At 40.9% G+C, this 22798-nt stretch overlaps 1 protein-coding gene across 1 annotated transcript in view; it reads right to left on the bottom strand.

The window, feature by feature from the left end:
• Nucleotides 1-12633: 12633 nt before the first annotated feature.
• LOC147442647 (calcium-transporting ATPase 5, plasma membrane-type-like) overlaps nucleotides 12634-22798 on the bottom strand; it is a 48136-nt gene continuing 37971 nt past the window's right edge. Inside the window, exon 4 of the mRNA XM_086528762.1 lies at nucleotides 12634-12870. The gene's annotated coding sequence lies outside the window, so the exon portion shown is untranslated. The remainder of the gene's footprint in view (nucleotides 12871-22798) is intronic.

Raw genomic sequence — 22798 nt, 5'->3', positions numbered from 1 at the left:
TTTTTGCTCCTGGATTGGAGTGTGCCAGAGATGTCACTTCCTTCAGTTTCTTCCTAGTCCAAACCTCAAGGGGAGAATTGTAAGGTGTGAGCTTTGTACTAGAGTACTAGAGTATGAGTCAAGGAGGGAAAAGGTGGAACTACCCCACATGTGTTGGTGTAAGCTGTAGAGATACTTAAAGCTCATTTCATGAATGAATAATTCAGGTCTATTTTGCATTATATCTCCCTTGTTTATGGTGACCTTGTGATGGCTTAGCAAATACTCAAGATTGTGTCTATGAGTCCAAGTTAATTGATCTTAAAACCTAACTTTCTTGAGTGATAAGCTAGCCAACACACAATCAATTGTGTGCACAATGTTTCTCTTTCATCCACCCTAGCTAGCATAATACTATTCTCATCAGCGCGATATATTATTCAACAAACAAATGGAATGGACATAAATAGTAGGAAAAATTATTCAATTAGGTAATTCAACATACATTACTAAAGGATTTCCAAACCCACAAGGCACCAATGCCATGTTTGGACATGCTCATAGAAAATATTCACAACACACTACAAATCTTGAAGAGGCCACGAATTGAGGATGAAATATTCCTCAAGAGTCTAGCATGATGATTCTCATGAACTCCAAAGAACCAAACAAATTAGGAGGCTTTAATGTCAGTGCTGCCTCCAAGCTACTATCTGTTCATAGAAGGAACTTATATGAAGCAAGAGATTGGTCACTCCCGAAAAATAACAACTCCACATTGTCTTTTTCCACATTTCATCGGGAGGCTTCAAAGAAGCCACATAGACTCGTGTGTCCCCCTAACAAAAAGGACATACGTCAAAAGAGAATTTGTTGAAAGGATATCTCACACATCCCATTCATCTATTGGAAGTATCACTGATATGTGTGAATTTGATGTTGTGGAGTTGAGTGGAAGATAGATAGTTGATAGATTGTTGACATATCTATTGTCAACTAACAACCATGTAACATCAATCATAGCTATATAATAGGACTAGGTACCTAGCACATCAGTATTTGATAGCCATTCGATTTCTATTGAAACATGATTCTAATAACAATTTCTATCAAATAGTCGTGTTAGAGCCTCATAGCTACTGGGTAGCTATGTGTTACCATTCACAATAGAAAACTACCTAATATCTACTATTGAGATAATAGCCTTTTGACAACTATGGCAAGCTAATTGATATCAAATAGAAAGCTAGTAGGTTATGTTAGCTTTCCAACACATAATGATGGCAAAAAGGTATGTAATACCTATCAATTATCTAGTTGATAGCTACCTATTGGCTATGTAATAGTTTTTTATAATTGGTGCAAGATTTTTCATAGATATTGATGGCTGATTGTTTGGTAATAGCTATCATATTTATGATTTATGGTTATTATTCACTATTTTGATAGAACTAGGTAGCTAGTACATATGTATTTTTAGTCCTAATAAACAACTATTAAAAACTGATATCAATAATAGCTATCAAACATCTATGTGCTAGAACCTAATAGGTATGAGGTAGCTTTTTTAATATCTCTTGTTTGCTATTGGCTATCTGACAACTCTCTATCACTGAATCCCAATAGGTCTCCAATAGTTGTTAGATGATTGTTGCTATCTAATAATTTTCTACTAATAGTTTTCATATACCTATGTTCTAGAACCTAATAGCCATGAGGTAGCTCTTTAATATCTCTTGTTTTCTATTGGCTATCTAGTAACTCTCTATTAGTTAATCCCAACAGCTCTCCAATAGCTGCTACATAATTGTTGTGATCTAATAAGTGTCTAATTGTTGACAAATATCTATGTGCTAGAACCTAATAGCTATTACATAGCTTTGCAATATCGGACTTGGTATTAGCTATCTAATAACCGTCTAATAGTGGCTCCTAACAGCTATCTGATAGTGAATCCCAATAGCTATCTTCTAACAATTGGCTAACTTCAGACACCTATTGTAACTAATAGTTGACATATACGATTTAATATTTTCTAGATAGCTTTTAAATAACACTAGGAGAAATTTGAACTCACTTTTGGGCCTTTTAGTTCTAGAGACAATAGCACTCGACAAATGAGAAAGAGGATTCTGTTACGTAGAAAATTCACATTTTAGAGCCAAACTCGTTGAGAAAAAATTAAAAAATAATTTTTTTGTTCTTCCAATTATACAATTTTATACTTCCAAAGCATAAATGCCATAACTCGTACTAACTTTGTACGGACGAATTTCCGAACTTACAGAAAAGACTCTAATATCTATGTTCCCGTCCAAATCTTGCTTTGAGTACCTTTACTTCCCTCTCAAAACGTTGTCTTCCCCTTTTCATATTTGCACTAACTATAATGTGTGTTCTAGTGCATATAAATGTGCGTGTCTATAGACGCGTGCGTGCGTGCACGGTGCGATGCATGTGGGGAAGGGGAAGAGCACGAGATTGGTATGGGTGGAGAAACCTCTGGAATTGGTGAGTATGGTTCTCCTTATTCATATATGTACACATGTGGGAGGGCGACTAGACACTAGACGTCCGGCCCGAGAAAAAGGCGTAGCGCCTTTACCCCAACAAACTCCCAGTTAAAGGTGATGCATCAATAAATGATGCCTACTAGCCAAACTACTAGTCTGTACAAGAAACTAGGTGAAAGAATCTCTCAACCTATGTCCACTGATTCACTCTATCGATCTACACACACTCGTATCGGCTCTACTAGTAGGCGAGTGTGTGTAGCCACGCTAGAGCCTGCATGTAAATCCCGCAAACTACTATGTATGGTCTGCAAAACTCCACTATGCATCATGCTAGTGTCGGCCATGCACAACTGATAACCCTTGCTGCAAATGCTTCCACTATAGCTGCTAGATTGGACCTCCACACTAGTAAGTCGAACATGAGATGATCAAACACTGATGAAATCTGGACAAACCTGGCTGTACTCACCTCCCCCGTGCTATCTGAAATCACTGTATCCCCACTATATCATCAAGACTACTCATTGTGTATGGATGTGTCCACACTGACACCGGGGAATCTACATCCCTCTCACCCATAGACAACATTGTGCGTCCTAGCACCAACTCATCAGCCTCTAACATGAGCATATCAAAGAACTCCATGTTTTTCATCTCTGTCTGTCTCTAGGGAGCAAAACTGCTCTATCTCTGCCTGCACAAAGTCTGACAACACTTGCTGTGTCTTAGTAGAATATTGCCACTCTACCTCTCTCTCTACAAAGTCTACTGACATGTCCTGCAAATCTAAATGCTCTGTCTCGTGAGCATGATGGAGATCACGTGCAAAAGAGACACGTCTTGTCTCTCGCTCAAAGAATTCCATCAACAAAATTGAGACTGCGCCATCGTGAACCTCAGACACATACATAGGATATACCATGTCGCTGCGGGCTCCTCTGGAAATCAGTAATGAGCCGCAATGCATCGGGAAAAATTGCTCTCTAAGCAATATTTGACAATCATATTTTGCTAACTTTCTCACTGAGATCAAGCTCTGTCTCAATTGAGAAATGCATCATATATGTCATAGCGTTGTGAGCGGGATGAAAACACACACAGCACCTCTATAATGACCTGACACACACTCTTGGTAAGATACACACACATACTATGGGGCACCACTCGGCTTACACAACACACCTGGCCGAGACAGGGAACACACCTCTGGAGTGAGAGGAGAGAGACTATCCACTTGCCCACTCCACACAGACACACACACACACACACCCAAAAACCTCAGCTCAAAAGAGGAGAATTTCTGATTTTTAGATACAAATGAGCTTGGGCCAACACCAATGGGGCAAACAGCTCACACAATATGGGTAAAAGATACCAGATACAATCACAAACTGGAGCAGAAACTTCGCTCAAAGGAGAAACTTACACAGCCAAAACAGCAGAAAAAGAGGGAGGAATTTGGCAAAATGGACAGCGCCATCGCGTCCGGAACGGCCCAAAACCCCAGCCTACAATGTCAAAGTGCTCAAATCCGACCTCGGATGAGCAGTTTACGGCCAAAACAGGCTCCAAAATGAGCCAAAACACAGCTGTGGCTGTTCCTCCTCTCTTCTCCACGTTTTTTCTGGTCTTTTCTCTGTTTTTTCAGTTCCCACACTTAGCTTTATTAGTTGGGCACCATTGGCCTTTTAGATGACCTCAAACGGACCCCGAACAGGCCAAAAACTGACCTCGCAGTGCATAGTTGTCACCTTTTTGCATCATCCACACACCTAACACTCAGCTTTTTTCAATAATGCATCCCACCACCACGTGAAGTGGCCCCAAAGTATGGTCCTCATGATGACCATTCTGCATAATTATCACAAGAAAACATCCACGTTGTGTCCGTACTCATCCACGTGCAAGTATTGACCCCGTTCGGCCTCCTGACGCCACTAGCTGCCATCTGACGCACCTGCTTACCTCATGTCGTCGGCCCGCGGATAGCTTCCTCGAGAAGTTTTATGCGCTACCAACTCCTCATTATTGTAGAAAAAACACACTGGTACTGGTAAAAGTGAAAATCGATGCACTATGTACATGTTGTCCTACCTGTACACATGTGGGCCCCACGTAACCACCTGGCTCTGAAAAATGGGCAATTCTTTATTTGATGTACCATGCATGTATATGTACATATGCGCAATCCCTTGCTCCAAAAAACTCCTGACATAATTTGCCCACCCCCTAGCTTGCTAGAGCATTCATGCTCAGCAGCAGCACTAGTAGATGCTCATTCCACCTGGATCAAAAGGCCAAAGGCATATCGCCTGATTCACAAGAAGCATCATAACACCACACCTACATTTGTCAACAATCAACCAAAATGCACCATAGGCATATTCAACTAACACATCCGCCCTGTCTGGAGTTCCAAAAGCATAAATATTGCATGCCACATGTAACCCAACCGATAGAGACAACTCAAGTGACTCATCACCTGGCATCTTGGCTTCACTAGCCATAGAAACAACCTGCAAATCATGCACCCAAGTAGCTAAAAGCATTTTGTGAAGGTAAAGTTGTTGATATCCAAAGCACAAAAGTATCCCCGCAGCACACATATCCCTAGCATAGGCATCCACATAGCTGAGATTGGACTCATATATGCCAAACCCCTTCTCATCATCATAAGCATACTCATCATCACACATAACTTCATCCACATCATAATCATGGCTATCACCACTATCCATAGCTTCTAGCATGGGTTCATCAGTCTCCAAGAATATAGATCCCTGCTCTAAACCACAATCATGCTCACAAATTGGTTCAATCACTGCGCATACATCAAAATATGGCTTCAAAACAAGCTCCACATCCAACAAATCCACAAAATGGCTCTCAACCTTGCCCTCTTCCCTAATTTCCAAGGAACTAGTATCCAAAGATACATGCTCATCATCAATAACCTCAACCTCACACTCACACCCAGAATCACAAGGTACACAAGTAGCCAATGCATCCTCTTCAAGACTTTTCAATCCTGTATCCAAAGCATTACTCACCTCTTTAGGCTCTTCCAAAAGCCTGTCAACCTGCAAGACCTCTTTACACTTCACAATAGACCTTGGGAAGAAACGAGAAACATCATAGGATAGGCTACTTTTCACCTGCTTAGGCTTAACTTCATCTTCCATGTCAAATCCATATTGCACATGCATACCTGTACTAATACCATGTTCCTCAAGACGCTTAAACTTCCATTCCTTGTGCTTTGCAATGCATACCGCATCTTCAAAAGACTCGGGCCTCTTCAACTCAACCTCGAACCGCAACCAAGCTGACAAACCATCAACAAAAAAACTTTTCTTCAATGAACAAGGGGGGGTCTCATCCTTAAGAGCAACACACCAACGAGTCCATAAATCTGTAAAACCGTGTACATAGGCATCAACACCTTGACAAGAACCTTGCTTAAGAGCATTGAGCTCATTCCATACTGCATTTGCATCTTCAAAAACTTGGAAACGCTCTAAAAAATCTTCTATAAACTTGTCAAGACTCAAACCATAAGAAGAAGCCACTACCTCTTGAGCTTCCAAATCCATGAACCAAACACGGGCCTCATCTTTCAAAAGCAATCCAAATAGCCTCAAAATCTTCTCCTCATCACACATATTGTTGCTTATGCATGCCACCTCGACTTGCTCCAGAAAGTCTTCCGCATCTTCACCACTTCTTCCATGAAATTCCGGATAAGAGAAAGCCATGGCTACCCAAGTTTAATGCTTTAAGAACCCCTTCGAACACACGTGCAAGAACCCAAGACTTTTGACTGACTCAATTTCGAGAAACTTCAATAGAGCTCAACTTCAGATAAGGACAAACACATGCACATCAAATGAGTTTTCATAGTTGATCATTGGAATTACAACAGGTAGAGGACATTCCAGTATCTCCCTTAATCTTCTTAGCCCGAACATGAAGACTATGCGCAGCTGGAAAAAAATATTCCTGGACACATGAACATTTATCTGGATTCTTTGAGTTAAATGAAATGGAGTGAATTGAGGGCCATTTTGATCATCCATTAAAGCCAACCATGCAGCTCCCAAGAAGGCACACCTGACTTATCCTCTGATTTTGCCAAAATTTCAGCAGCATCACAGCATAAATGTCTCAAAAGACCAAAAAACCAGCCATCACAACTCGGAAAAATTTTGGCAGAGTTTCCCCAGAAGTAGAGCAGTGTGAACCCAAAATATAGACTGTATATGTATGCATAAACTGTCAACAATAGAACCCGAGCATCAATTAGGAATCACTAGTACATAGCCTATGGCGAGGTCACGAAAAGGGTGCTCCAGCTACCTGTATCACCGAAAGGATCTCCACATTTGAGAATACCCCATCTCAATAAAACCTCATGCTATCGACCCTCACACGAAGGCTAATTCAAATCGCATATTGTCAAGTCTCAGAAATGACTATCTTCCAGACCAAGTCTCAGAAATGGTTGGGACTGCCAAATAAAACCAAATATGGCTCCACAAAGGCGTACAATGGCAGTTTCCACAAGTAACGTACAATCCAGCAGACAATGCGCTCAAACAGGCGCCAAATGATGCATACCCACAACAACTGCAAGTGACACCATTGCTAGTATATCACTGTACTCCAGCTACCTGTACCTATGTGAATCACTTGTACCTGTATCTGTACCTGTACCTGTACCTGTCCCTGTAACGTGTAACTTGTAACCTGTAGTCTGCAACCTGTATCGTGAATCTCGAAGCTTGAAGCTCGAAGCAGAATGTACTCGAAGAAGATCCTCAGTGGGGGCACCAAAAGAATGTGAGCGGGATGAAAACACACACAGCACCTCTATAACGACCCGACACACACTCTTGGTAAGATACACACACATACTATGGGGCACCACTCGGCTTACACAACACACCTGGCCGAGACAGGGAACACACCTCTGGAGTGAGAGGAGAGAGACTATCCACTTGCCCACTCCACACAGACACACACACACACACACACATCCAAAAAACTCAGCTCAAAAGAGGAGAATTTCTGATGTTTAGATACAAATGAGCTTGGGCCAACACCAATGGGGCAAACAGCTCACACAATATGGGTAAAAGATACCAGATACAATCACAAACTGGAGCAGAAACTTCGCTCATAGGAGAAACTTACACAGCCAAAACAGCAGAAAAAGAGGGAGGAATTTGGCAAAATGGACAGCGCCATCGCGTCCGGAACGGCCCAAAACCCCAGTCTACAATGTCAAAGTGCTCAAATCCGACCTCGGATGAGCAGTTTACGGCCAAAACAGGCTCCAAAATGAGCCAAAACACAACTGCGGCTGTTCCTCCTCTCTTCTCCACGTTTTTTCTGATCTTTTCTCTGTTTTTTCAGTTCCCACACTTAGCTTTATTAGTTGGGCACCATTGGCCTTTTAGATGACCTCAAACGGACCCCGAACAGGCCAAAAACTGACCTCGCAGTGCATAGTTGTCACCTTTTTGCATCATCCGCACACCTGACACTCATCTTTTTTCAATAATGCATCCCACCACCACGTGAAGTGGCCCCAAAGTATGGCCCTCATGATGACCTTTCTGCATAATTATCACAAGAAAACATCCACGTTGTGTCCGTACTCATCCACGTGCAAGTATTGACCCCGTTCGGCCTCCTGACGCCACTAGCTGCCATCTGACGCGCCTGCTTACCTCATGTCGTCGGCCCGCGGATAGCTTCCTCGAGAAGTTTTATGAGCTACCAACTCCTCATTATTGTAGAAAAAACACACTGGTACTGGTAAAAGTGAAAATCGATGCACTATGTACATGCTGTCCTACCTGTACACATGTGGGCCCCACGTAACCACCTGGCTCTGAAAAATGGGCAATTCTTTATTTGATGCACCATGCATGTATATGTACATATGCGCAATCCCTTGCTCCAAAAAACTCCTGATAGCATGTATGACGCGCCATTGGGCAAAGACACCCTCTATGTAAAATGCCAAACCATCAGCCAAGTGTAGACAACCAAAACTCCCACTAGAGAAGGTGTTAAACTAGTCACAATGTGGTGTGACGTGGAAAACCCCATCCTCATCTAGCAACCAACGTGGAGAAGTATCACTACTCAAAGACATGTAATCAGGAGGAATGCTAAAGAAAAATGTGACATCACCGTCACTGCCATATGGAGCCACTGATCTAGCATGTGTCAAAACCTCATGAGCACCATGCATAAATCTATGTTGCTGTATCATACGTCTGAAACAACGATGCCTGATATGCCATGTGTGACCACATTTGCCAACATCCTACGTATCGGCAAGAATGAGACCGTTGTCTCTCACTGCCACATATCTCTGCTGCCATAAGTGAATGCCAAAATGAAAACAAAGTGTGAGGTAACTCAATCACTACAAACTGCTCAAAAGTATGATGAAACGCATCAAAATCGATGCTCACATATGCACAAAACAACTCCACAATCTGCAAACTTTGCAAGTACACAACCTAGGACAAACTGCTCAACCGAGCGTAAAGCGCATAACCATATATGCAAGTAGAGAGCGAAATAGCTCAAAACACACCCCATAAGAGAAACTACTTGTAAAAATCTGCAAAAACCTGTGAAACGTGTGAATAGCAAAGTCAATAGCCACGCAAGCATATGCAATCCTCACTCCTATGAGAGTGGGTACGAGAACACGAAACTATGTCCAACCTGACAAAACCTATCAAAATTTATCAAAGTGAGAGTAAACACTTGATCATTGTCAAAGTGGGAGTATATCGACCACTATATCATTAGAGAGCAAACTACAGATAAGCATGAACCATGGCAAGAACCTAGAAATAATCTAGCAGAGTTTCCCCTATAAGCTGAGAAAAAACCCAAAAAAATCTCACCAAATACGCATGAAAACAAACACTCAGTGTCTTAGTAGCAAAATCCACAAATGTCATACATAGCACTGCCAAAACCCTTGGCAAAACAGCTCACTCCTGATCAAGTGGATCTATGGATGTATACCTATCCAAAAAACACTTGTAAACCTATGAACCTACTACCTGCGATCTTTGGCTAGCTCAAATTGTATCCGCATAATGCATACATCGCTTGAAATTGCACCAAACTAGGCAAAAAGGATCTCTAAAAAGCTGCACACAGTCATACATGAGCACTACATGTGCCGCAACTGGAAAGACAGTGCAACTTGTGAGCAAAATTGCAAAAGTTGGCACACACTACCTCATCGATCGATAAACACATCGATTGAAAACACCTGCCAAGAGCTGAGCACGCTCGAGAGGAAAAACCGCTCCGAAATGGGGTGCGGAGCCGTATATGTCAGTATGTGTCATCGAAGCCAAAAATTGGAGAAATGTTGAAGGTGAAATGCCGTGGAGACTACATCGGAGCCAAATCCACTCTGGAATGGGTGCTAGAGGAGAGCAGATTCTGCTCTCTCTCTATTGTCGCCTGTTATGTCGAGATCGAGAAATGGTCGTCGATGCCTACTAGCTGAATAGCCACCTCATCGGTGTCAAAATCGATGCACCAAGCCGTCAATGCTCAAAGCCGGTGCTGATCCATCCACGCTAAGGTGTAGAGCGTGTCGTCAAAGCCGAGCCGTCAATGTTTGATGACGTAGAGGAGGCATGCCAAGAAGAATGTCAAATCAATGTCGAAAACGGATACCGATGTCACCTCCCACCGCCGAACGGGAGAATGCCAAGACGATGCCAATGTCGCGTGATGTTGGGGCATACTCGTCGAAGCTTGGAACCTGAGAGCACACTCACTCTAGTTGCTCACTCTTTCTCTCGCTCTCTCGCTTTTGATTTGTTTCTTAACCTTTCTCACTCACTCTTTCTCGCCAAGCTCGCGGGTTTAGTAGGAGCGGGGGGGTTGAGGGGGGGGCGAGGGGGCGAAGTGGTCGAGGACTCCCGTGGGAGCGAGCCCTTGCACAAAATAAATTGTAGCACTGTTAACACTTGTTCTGTAATTGGACACTTAAGTGTCCTGGGACATTAAAGTGTCCTGTTTTTCTACCAAGTTTTGGCAATTTATTTGTCAAGCTAGAAAAAAGTTTTTTACACCTTTCTTCTACCATAGATTGGTTATGAGGGAAAGAAAACACTGGATTTTTTCTCCATATCAAAATACAATCTGTATGGAGAGAATTTTGGTAACTTCTAAGACATAAATTTTAGTAAAATTTCAAGTTGTTTTGCCAAAAAAATATATAAATTATTATATCTTTTTGTAGAGATGGCCTTTTTTTATGTTTATAAAAGCCAAGTGTTAGCACTTAGTGTTACAAAACAATGTAATGCACTTCAAAGATAAGTTTTCAAGTCACATGCAAGCTATAGACATAATTTCATACTTGAGCACGTACTGAATAAGAGCATAATTTTGGTGTTCCAAAGGTCCCCTCATGAAATTGGTACTATTCTAGTGAAATTTGACAGCTACACATGACTTTATATGCTTAAACCAAGAGACTATGTATTTTTTGGGCTCCCTAACTCAATTAAATCTCGTTGCTTGAACTCTATCTTGAATTTTTTATCGTGCAAAAACTCTTGAAAATCTTGAGTTCTCCATAATAACATTGAAACCAAGGTTTTAGGCACCCCAATTGTTTATGTACCACGTAATTTGATACATTTAGTTGATTTACATGGAAAGTTTGATAGTATTTGAGGTTTTGAATGCTTATATCTCAAGAATGAAAATATGAAAGTTTTCTCTTATGCAGTTTTGAATATTTAAAATGATCCAATAATTGTTCCATACCAAAGCCCTTCTACTTGCCACCTTGAGTGCTCAATGGAAAGGGCAAGCAATGTATCACTTTTTAAAACTCACAAATACATCAAAAACATATTTTTCTTTGTATACAATGATATGCTTGAAATGACCATATCCAACACATGGAACTTTCCATTATTTTATATGCTCCAAAGTCAAATTTTTTGCACTTGAAACTTTCAATCATCTATAGCAAAATTGTGAAAGAGTCACCTAAAATTTTTTACAAGGTCGCTTCATTTTTTCTTGAGCTTATAAAGGCGATTTCTTCAAAGTGTCAATTGCAGTCTTACGAGGATCAACTTGATGAGTATAGTTCTTGATCACGATAGATTCTAAAATGCAAGGTTATATTTTTAAAAGACCCTCTAGCTAACATATTTAAGCATATCAAGAGGGTTTTCTTAAATAAACTGTCTAATGCAAGTAGAGTTTAATTTAAATTTGTTAAAAAGGGACACTTAAAGTGTCCTGTTTTGGTACCAAACTTTTTGAAGACTTCTTTTCCACAGGGGGATAGTGATCATTGAATGCTCCTTTGGGCGCACACACACACGCGTGCACACGTTTAAGCCTTGGATCTGCAGGAAAAATCAGAGGATGAATAGCACTAGTTGCAAAAATTGATCGAGCAATTAATCACACTATTGAAGCTCGATAAGAGAAAATGGACATTCGTCGAAGAGCTCTTGCCAATGGCTTTGCGCACACATAGGCCACAAAAGTAAATCCACAATACAATGCAAATGTAAAAATCGGCTCGAAGTGATCACAAAGTAGGCTCAAAATGAGAACCAAATGCACACTAATTGAGAAATTTCACACACAATACAATGCTAAATGTGAGTTCCCCTTCACCTAATCACCAGAGGGTAGTGAAACATGCTCTTGCCCTTGTGGTGGTTAGGAATTGGGATTATTAAACTAATGCAAATAGAGATTAGGAAATGCTAAATTGAAGAGTGCTAATCACTAACACACAAAACTATAACAATGAACCTTGCGAGCATAACCTGGTGCTCTGATACCACTTGATGGGAATAGTATTGTTCTAGCTAGGGTGGATGAAAGAGAAACATTGTGCACACAAGTGAGTGTGTGTTGGTTATATGATCACTCAAGAAAATTAGGTTCCAAGATCAAGTAACTTGGACTCATAAACATGATCTTGAGTATTTGCTAATCCATCACAAGATCACCATAAACAAGGGAGATGTAATGCAAAATAGACTTAAATTATTCATTCATGAAATGAGCTTTAAGTAGCTCTATAGCCTTACACCAATACATGTTGGGATAATTCCATCTTTTTCCTCCTTGACTCATCCTCTAGTACTCTAGTACAAAGCTCACACCTTCCACGCACAATCTCTTTGGTTACCTTTGCTCTTGCGACATCGTCAACGATATCTACATAGCCCCATGTTGTTGCTTCCTCTGTTTTTCTTTTGGCTCTAACGCTTTGCTCTCTCTTGCAGTGAGCTTCATATTCCTTTATGAGGTTGTGCTTCTGGAATGAGATTCCTTTAACCTGTGGCATAGAAGTGTGATTGGCCTATTAAGACCAACAACATATAGCTAACGACCCAATTTTAAATGCCCAATTTTCAATAACTAAAAAGAGAGGGAGAGAGAGTAGGACCTAGACATTATCATCTTCTTCAAAACATGCAATTTCTATCATTTCTTCTTTTCAGCTAGAAAGAGGAAGATGGAAAATGATTTAGATAAACATAGGAACCATGATGAACAAGCTATCATCTCAATACATATGTCCTCAAGAGAATGCTTATAATAATTAAAGAGCCACTTTAAAGTATTGATCATACTACTCTGTAGTAAAATGAAGATTTGTGTAATGAATCTTACCAAGAAGATAGGCAAACTCTATGAGTGTCAAAGGAGAGCCAGCTTCAGGACCTTGTGTTGTGCCATGTTGAAATCGGCGGGCAACTTGGGGAGTTGGCAAAGAAGTCACATATATATACATGTGAGTGATCGAGACTCAAAGAATTGTGTTCTAATCCTCAAGGCACTTCATTTTCTATAGCACACGAGATAAAGATGGAGAAGGAGCAGAATGAAGCGCTCAATCCTTGTGTGTGTGTGTGTGTGTGTGTGTGTGTGTGTGTGTGTGTGTGTGTGTGTGTGTGTGTGTGTGTGTGTGTGTGTGTGTGAGAGAGAGAGAGAGAGAGAGAGAGAGAGAATGAAGTGGGAGAAATTGGGGTTGTTACCATTCAAAAAGAATTTTTTCTCAAATATTTGACTTATCAAGTGTTTACGAATCTTCTTCACTCTCTAAATAGCTATGTCCTAGAGACAGTTTTTTGTCCACTTACTCATGCTTCCACTCAAATGCAATGCTAGAAATTACTAATGCAAATGAGCGGATGTTAGTGATCCTCCCCTTGAAGTGAATCTTCCCTTTTCCTGCAACATTGTACTTTGGAGTGGTCTTGGCATTTGGATATTTATCCCAAATCTAGTGTTTGAACTCCGTACAATTACACATATTAATGTCCTTGATGATGGATGTATAGACATACATTGCTTTTGTGATTGTGCTCGGTTGCAAAATTTAAATTTCAATTACAAGATTTAGAGAGAATGAGAGGAATCCTTTTGAAGCTCAAGAGAAAGCTTGAATACTTGAAACTCTCATTCTTTTGTTTGAAGGCTTGGTGAATCCTTGGGTCTTTATTTCCTTCCCCTTTGAATGCTCAAGGATTTACCTTTTGATGTTCTTTAAAGAATGTGTGAGACCTTCTTTTGGATTGTAGTGAGGGCTCATTTGGTGTTCTCAAAATGACTTTGCTTTATGTTATGGGAAGATCCCCTTATGGTTTGTGATTCTTAGGAGTCCTAAGGCTTAGGGATAGAACGTGGGAAGGAGGGGTGACTGGAGCTCCGGGCAATGAGCAAAGGTAGGGGAAGCCTAGGCAAGCGTGGGCACATTTGGCAAGGAAGCGGGCAACCAACAACCAGCCAAGAGCAACCCAAGGTCAAATGGGGCCGTCACTTGGAGTCCCCTCACCCGGATGAACACCAACCAAACGGCTATAGACCTGAAATGCCAATTAAATGAAGTTTGGTATTGTAAGGAGACGGGCTCTATAGGCAAGGCCACTAGCACTGTCGGTCAGTGTGTACGCTAGGGGGAGGCTATAAGATAGCATGGTTGGGTGGAGCCTAGCACACGGAATTAGTCCCCTCCTTTATGTGGTATCTGAGCTATTTTAAGAAAGAGGAAATGTGGTTTGCATGTGCATGTGACACTCATCTCCTACCCCACGATCCGCAGGCAACAGGCGAGGCAGACGACGGTCCACAACATAGCAAAAGAAAAGACATGCACAGTGTCATATGCGCGGCACGAGGAAACAGCCACTTAGGACTGCCAACTAAGGCAAGCGACCAAGGCAAACTCAACCGACAAATCTACAATGCCAAGGCTCCGTTGGTAGCGTGCGTAGGAAGGCCCTCTAAACCTTTGCATGAAGGAGGGTTGGACCCATCCCATGAGGGTAAGAGGCCAACATCCTACCATCCAAGCTATTGAGACTTGTTGTATACAATGAGACTTGTTGTATACAACAAGGAAAGATAGCATACTTGAATTTACACATGGTAAGATTATCCGATGGTATCTTATTAAGTTCAAAAATTATCCTTTTAAAGATGCTAGATGGACGCAAAGATTACAGCTTAAGGATAGTATGAACCTTGTAAGTTGTCAATGCTTACAATGCAACAATAGGAGTAAGCAAATGTACAAATTTCTTTTAAATGACCAATGTTTTTGTCATGTAAGATTAATTCTCTTTATATTGTGCATACATTTAAGTAGTATGCATGCTTAGAATCATGTTTGTGATGACGACGTCTCTCAAACACCAAGTAGAATTTTCCACTCTACTTTGAGAGAATGAAATGGACTAAAGAGTAGACATGCTTGCGGCAGCTATGTCTTCCAAGCACCAAATGGATTACTCATCCAATACTTTCTTACACAAATGGAGTGACATTAATAGGCTGAGACACACCTCAGATAGTAAGACAGCTTTGTAAACAAGTTTATCTCTTAAAGGCAAGGCCTATAAGCGGTGGATGACATTTCCAACAGATACTCGTCCTCAATCTTGGGCTCCGTTTCAAGCTTCTTTCTCCAAACAGTTTTTGGAATCCAATGAAGAAGATAAGAATTTGCTAGCATGGGATGCATACCGCATGTTTGGTCTCTCTCTTACTTATTATCTTTCCAACTATCAAGAAATCATATTTAAACTAGAAGGTCTGGATGAATTTCAAAAGATACGGGGTTTCAAGATGAATCTTGACAAAGACTATCGTCTTCATGTCAAGACCCAACATCCAAAAAATTTGGAAGAAGCCATCGCTCATGCCCAAATGTATGATGATGACCAGAGAGGAAGGGAAATGTTTCCTACTCTAAGAATACTTTTGCTAAGAGAAATTTAGCTAAGAGCCAATGGCGAAGTAGATATCACATACGTTCCAAGAGGAACAAGAGACAATCTACCTCTCCGCACCCTCAAGAGGTTAAGAAGCCTAAGCAATCACGAGATACTCCACCTGAGTCTCTTTGCACTGCCAATTTTGAGCATGCAATAAAACACAATTTGTGCTTCAAATGTCTTCTAGACCAATATAACAAGAAGAATTATCCTCTTTTTGCAAGATAAAGAAAAGGCCATGCACATGGTGCAACGCCTCACATTAGATTCATCTCCTAATATTGTGTTGTAGAGGTTCTTTATATAGAAGAATAACACAAATGTTGTGTGCATGCTTCAATGTGGCATCCCACCTTTGGCCGCCATGAGTTGATTTGCATGCATAGAACTATTAATGGACAATGTGTTCGTATTTTAGTGGATGATGGTGCGACTCATAACTTCCTAAACTATACGCTACTCAAGAAATTGAAGCTTACACAGACTCCCTACTGCAACAAGTATGTGGTAGAACATATGTCTGGAAAAAATAAATAAGTATGGGACACGGTAGTTCAAGGGGTTGAACTTATTGTTCAAAATCATAACCCTTGGCTTTCAAGTTATGAACATGGACCGTGCTAATGTAGTTTTAGGACGGGAGTGGCTGCATGGTTTAAGAAACATATTGCACATTGATTATGAACACAACTCCTTGTACAGACGGTGTGTATACTAGGGGGAGGCTAAAAGATAGCATGATTGGGTGGAGAGACTAGCACACGTTATTACTCCCCTCCTTTCAGGCACACTATTTGGCATCTCCCACTGGGCAAGCATAGCAAAGCGTGGACTATCATAAAAACTAATATCTAATACTCCCAAATGATTTTCTTAAGTTAAACCAATCATTTTATATGGGGAAGTACCAAGGGAGTAAAAGCTAGAATATTGGTAAGGCTGCCAAATCGGTCTCAGTCAGGGATCCAAGGAGAAAAAATAGAGATTAAAAGGGGGACAGTGTACAAAAGAGAAATATGTTTCAATGGGGCTTAAAAGACCTAAGGTTCAACCCCATTAAGACTTCCACAGGCTAAAGTTCCTAATTTTAATTGTATTGTCCAAAGGCCAAAGTAGGGGAAATATTGGATGGTCATGGGAAGGCTAAAAAGTCTTCCCACATCTCTAGGAAGGAGGGGGCGAGCCCTTATTATAGGGTATGAGAGAGAAACACACACACACACTCCAAGGCTCCCCCTTTACACAAAGGAAATACTAGACACATGTCAGGATCCTAGGCTAGTTGCCCCCAATCTCACATCAAATCCTATTGGATGGCCATAGAGGTGGACCAACGAGAATTAGGCTAGAGTAAATTTATTCTAATCAATTTAAAAATGCTTGATAAAATAATCAATAGAAATTAAGCTCCCTAGAAGACAATTGGACAGTCTACCAAGGGGTCCAATGAGCATTCAGCAGCCCAATGGCTTGTCTGATTCCTATTGGCCAAAAGACGAGGAGGTCCAATGAGAGTTTAGTTGAATTATTTAATTACCTAAAGCTCTCACAAAAGGGAAAAGGGGAACATTTGTCAAAATTCTATCAACTATGCTTTTAATTTTTTATTCGCTAAGCTTTACATGAGCCAATGGGAGGCCAGCATGAGCAATTAGCAAGAGGGGTCGACCAAGATGAGAGAGAGGGTTGCATTTTTCTTAAACATTTCCACACACACACACACACACACACACACACACACACACACACACACACACACACACAATTCATGTGTGCAAGAAGAACTCCATCTCCTTCTCAAAGCATTGAGAAGTAGAGGCCTACACCAGCGACTCTTGGCTATGGAATGCAAATCCAACCAAGAGCCAAGCTTCAATGGCATGCTCACCTCCTCTACCATGCTAATTACTAAGCTAAGTTATGCTATTAGAGTGATTATGTGAGGAGAATACTTGTTCCTCGTAAGATACCTCTTCTTCCTCTCAATTTATCCTCATTCCTTGCTAGCTCTCACCATTTTTGAAGGTGTATGAGGTATTGGGACTAAGGCTAGGGACACTAGGTGTGTTTTTCAAGCATAATTTGGTGCATGAATCTTCCATCTTCATTGCACCAATGAGTTTCGTCAAGGAACACAAGAATTGTATTGTACAAAAGTCTCCTTTGATGGGGGGAAGCTATAATACAAAGCCTTTATGGAGGGGGACCAGCTCCATGTAAATCCGGTCCTCAACTGTTGTCAATTGTTCTATTTCTCTCTCTTTTCAAGTATTGTCAATGCCAAATTAGCTAGGTGTAAATTGCTATGTTGCTTTCTCAAATTAAGTTCTCTCTCTATCCTCATTAGGAACTTATTCTTAATGAAATGCTCACTATGTTATCAATTCCCGTTACACACAAGTTACTAGTGCATTAAATATTACATTGGTATCATAGCTCTCTTTTCTTGCTCAAGAAGAGAGATCCCCAAGCTTGCTACAAATGGTTGGTGTTTCTAATTGCAAATGAGTAAGTAGGATAGGGATTTTTCATCCTTTAAGCACGCCGGCTTTATGCAGTTAACAAGGATACCGTCGAGAGCTATGGTCTTAAAAATGGAGTCCTACAGGGCTTGCTTATGGCTTAACCATTATTGAGCTATTAGAAGATTGACAGGAATCGGTGATGTCTTGGCTCTGTTGATCCCTCTCTTCTATTCCTTACAATTAATAATATTTGAGCCACGGGTATAAATGCTTGAGTGTTTATCTTTGAAGGTAAAGAGGAGTAGCAACTAGGGCTTGAAGTGCCAAAGTACAAGTAAAAGTTTACACCTAAAATTTGCTAGTATGACTGACAAGGGAAAAGAGATTGAAATGAATTTTGATAGCTTTGATAAAAGAGCAACTAATGATGCCCATATGCTTGTGAACTATCTTGTTTCTAGGCTTCAACAAGCCTTGGGGCAACCCATCCCTCCAAGGTGAAGTGCTACAGCAATTGTGCACCCATGGTATTCTCCAAACTCCCCACCAAGAAGAGAGAGTACCTAGGAAAGCTCCTTGTGAGACTTCCAAAAGATGACTCTCTCCGATAAGGGAAGAAGAGGAGGATCCGTACGAAGGGCTCAAAAACTTACTACTTGATGAGGCATCTCCCTCCCAAAGGAGAACCCAAATTTCAACGGTAGATCCTTGGCCCCGCCGAAAGAATGAGAAAGAAGTGTCTCCTGCCACCTCGGCGTAGATGGCTCCACAAAATGGCGGGCAAAACACTCTCCAACACCCCCTAAACGGAGAAGGCCATCGCATACTTCTCTACACCATAATTCAAAGTGGGAAGAAAGAAAACAAGAGAAGAAAAAGGCAAGAAAGAGGTCACCCTCATCTCCAGTTTCTTCATCCTCTTCCTCTTCTAAAGAAAGTGAAGGTGCAGACAAGGAGGAACAAGGGAAGAAAAAGGGGAGAAAGAGGTCACCCTCTTCTCCTTCCTCCTCATACTCTTCCTCTTCTTAAGAAAGTGATGATGCAGCTCACAAACTAGCTAAAAGAAGAGGCCATAGGAAATCCTATGCCGCCTGGAAGAGGTCGTCCAAGCTTAAAAAGTTCAAAGAGGGAGGAAAGAACATCTCTTTCCTTAGTTACGATGGCACCTTTGGTGCTACGGCCAAAGTCTCCGCCTTTATCCAACAGTTCGATGCGACGTTTGGAGATGAGGGCTTCACAGAGTCCTCTAAGCTACATCATGTAGCTATGCATTTTCAAAAGTTCGTCAGGCAATGGTGGTCTAGCCTACGAGAAAACGGTGAAGCTCCACGAACAAAAAAGCTTTAAGAGCTTCCATCAGGAAGCAGTTTTTGGCTACCGATTCCAAAGACAAAGTACTCACCGAATGGTGAAGCTTGAAGAACTCTCCTTGCAAATCTATTCACAAATATGTAAACAAGTTTTAGAATTTACATCTCAAAGCCACTGTCTTCAAAAAGATGGGTTTTGGAGAGCAAAAACAACAATTTTGTGTGGGTTTAACTGAGGATATGGCGGAGTATGTTAACTCCCAAAGGCCACGCACCATATCTGCAATCATACACCATACCATGGTGGCTTCAAGAATCAACTTCCAACAAGGGGCTAAGAGAAATCTCAAGCCCACGGCAAACAAGGTTCGTAACGAGCCTAAGGGGAAGGACAATGTCCAAAAATATCTCAAAGGCAACGCCAACAACAACAAATCTAAGAAGAAGGAAGTTTATAAAGGCAAAAATAAACTCTCTGCTAAAGAGATAGAGCGAAAAGATAACCATTGTTTCAAGTTCGTGGAGCAAGGGCATGCCTATCGTACTTGCCCCAACAAGAATACAAATAATGAGCCTCCTACAGATGCCTTGGTCGAAATTCAAGAAGAGGATGCTCATCACAAAGAATCTCCTCTATGCCATGCTTGGGAAAAGCTAAGAGAACATGATGCTTTTATTCTCTTTGCCCCTGGTTCTACTCAAAATTTCATATCCACGGAGTTGGCCACCAAGCTAGGCATCCAAGCGTATGAGATGGGAGATGTCCTACTTGTCGATGGTGCTTCCAAGGGGCAAGAAGCCTCAGTCACTCCCTTAATTGGGAAATTGAGGCTCCATGTCCAAAGCTATGTGGGCAAGGAGGATTTCTTCATCTCTTCTCAAGAATGAGGATGTAATCATAGGGGCACCATGGTTTGATCGCATGGCTGTCAATGTTAAATTCCCTGAAAGGCAAATCTACTTTAGGTTCAAGGAAAAAGATATGTACATAGATGCTAAGGAGTTGGGTAGTACCATACTCCTTGTACATAAGCAAGCTTTCAATAAATCAATAAAGAGCTCTATTTTTGTGTACATGATTTTCGTTAAAGATTCTCAAAATGAACCTAATGCTTTGGCAAAAGAGAATATAAACAATCAAAAGGAACTAGAGTTATCCAATTTTCCCAAAGAGTTTCAAGATGTTTTTATTGACGACATCACTTGTGAACTACCTTCCAAACGAGGGAATGACGACCATGCAATTGAACTTCTTCCAGGAAGCTCACTGCCTAATAAACCTCCTTATCGAGTCCAGGAAGCTCACTGCCTAATAAACCTCCTTATCGAGTTTCTCAAGCTCAACAAAGAGGAGATTATGCGGCAAGTGCATGAGTTGGTTGAGAAAGGCATGGTTAGGCCTAGTTCATCTCCATTTTGTTCACTAGTGTTATTAGTGCAAAAGAAAGACGGTACATATTGGATGTGTGTCAACTATAGAGCACTAAATAGGATCACTATCAAGAATAGGTTTCCCGTTCCACGGTGGGTAGAAGACCTATTTGATAAGTATAGGGGTCAACCTACTTCAGTAGGATTGACCTAAAAATTGGCTACCATCAAATAAAAATAGTTGATCAAGACATTATAAAGACCGCATTTTGCACTACATTTGGTCTTTATGAGTACATTGTCATGCCTTTTGGCTTGACCAATGCACCAACCACATTGAACAGCTTGATGGAGAATCTATCCATGCATCACCGAACCTTTACTGGAGTGTTCTTTGATGATATAATCATCTACTCTAATTCATTAGACGAACACAAACAACACCTCCAGATAATATTTCAAGTTTTATGAGAGAATAAACTTTATATTAATCAAAAGAAAAGTGAATTTTTCTTACAAGAGACTCAGTATTTAGGTCACATTATCTCTCAAGATGGCATCCAAATGGACCCATCAAAGCTAGAGGTAATAAAAGGATGGCCTAATCCAAGGAATCTGTATGAACTAAGAAGCTTTATAGATATGTGTGCATAATATAGATGCTTCATAGAAAAGTTCTCGATAATCATAGAACCATTACATAACCTACCAAAGAAAAACGTTAGGTATATATGGTCCACCAAGGAGAACAATGCTTTCAAAAAGCTTAAAGAGAAGCTTACCTCTCAACATGTGCTTACACTGTCGGATCTCTCAAAGCCATTTGAGGTCCAATGCGACGCTTGTGGTGATTTCCTTGGAGATGTTTTGCTCCAAGAAGGACATGCCATAGCCTATCAAAGTCGAAGACTCGACCCAGTTGAGCAATCTCTAGGCATATATGACAAGGAACTCTTAGTAGTTCTACGTGCTCTAGACTCGTGGAAGCACTATTTATTGGGACTCCTTTCATTCTGCAAACGGATCACCAAATCCTTAAGTACTTCATGACACAGACCAAACTCTCCGACAAACAAAGGAGGTCGGCAAATTTCCTTTTGCAATTTCATTTTCATATTTCTCACATTGCTGGCAAGCATAATCAAGTAGACGATACACTCTCAAGATGACCAAGAGTGAATGCGGTGTCCATAGCAACTCATAATGATCTATCTTCAATGATAGATGAGTACGCTATCGATTCTGATTTTAGAGATGTGATTTCAGCCCTTGCACTTGGGAAGAAGGAAGAACCATTTACCCTACAAGATGGTTATCTTCTCTATGGCAATAGACTATATGTTAATAACTCACTACGTGAGAAAGTAATGTATGAATCTCACGCTCCTCCTTATGCGGGGCATAGAGGGACTCAGTCTACCCTGAAAGGGATAGAACATATTTCTATTGGCCTGCCATGAAAGCAAACATACAAGAGTATGTTTCAAAATGTGTGGTATGCCAAAAGACGAAGTTTGATAGAGGGAAGCAACCTGGATTGCTTCAAGAATTGCCAATTCCTAATTCACCATGGGAGATCATATCCATGGATTTTATCTTTGGAATGCCCAAGTTTATCCATGAAAATACGAGAATATGGACAATAGTAGACAGGTTTGACAAACAAGCACATTTCATACTTGTCAAAAAGACTATCAAAGCCCATCAAATGGCAATCCTCAACCGTTGCCAATCCCTAATTCACCATGGGAGATCATATCCATGGATTTTATCTTTGGACTGCCCAAGTTTATCCATGAAAATACAAGAATATGGACAATAGTAGACAGGTTTGACAA

This window comes from Adiantum capillus-veneris, chromosome 14 (assembly GCF_014529385.1).
Source record: "Adiantum capillus-veneris isolate H3 chromosome 14, ASM1452938v2, whole genome shotgun sequence".
Classification (NCBI taxonomy): Eukaryota; Viridiplantae; Streptophyta; class Polypodiopsida; order Polypodiales; family Pteridaceae; genus Adiantum; species Adiantum capillus-veneris.
The sequence above is the reverse complement of the archived record's forward strand: the minus strand, read 5'-3'. Positions and strand labels throughout refer to the sequence as shown.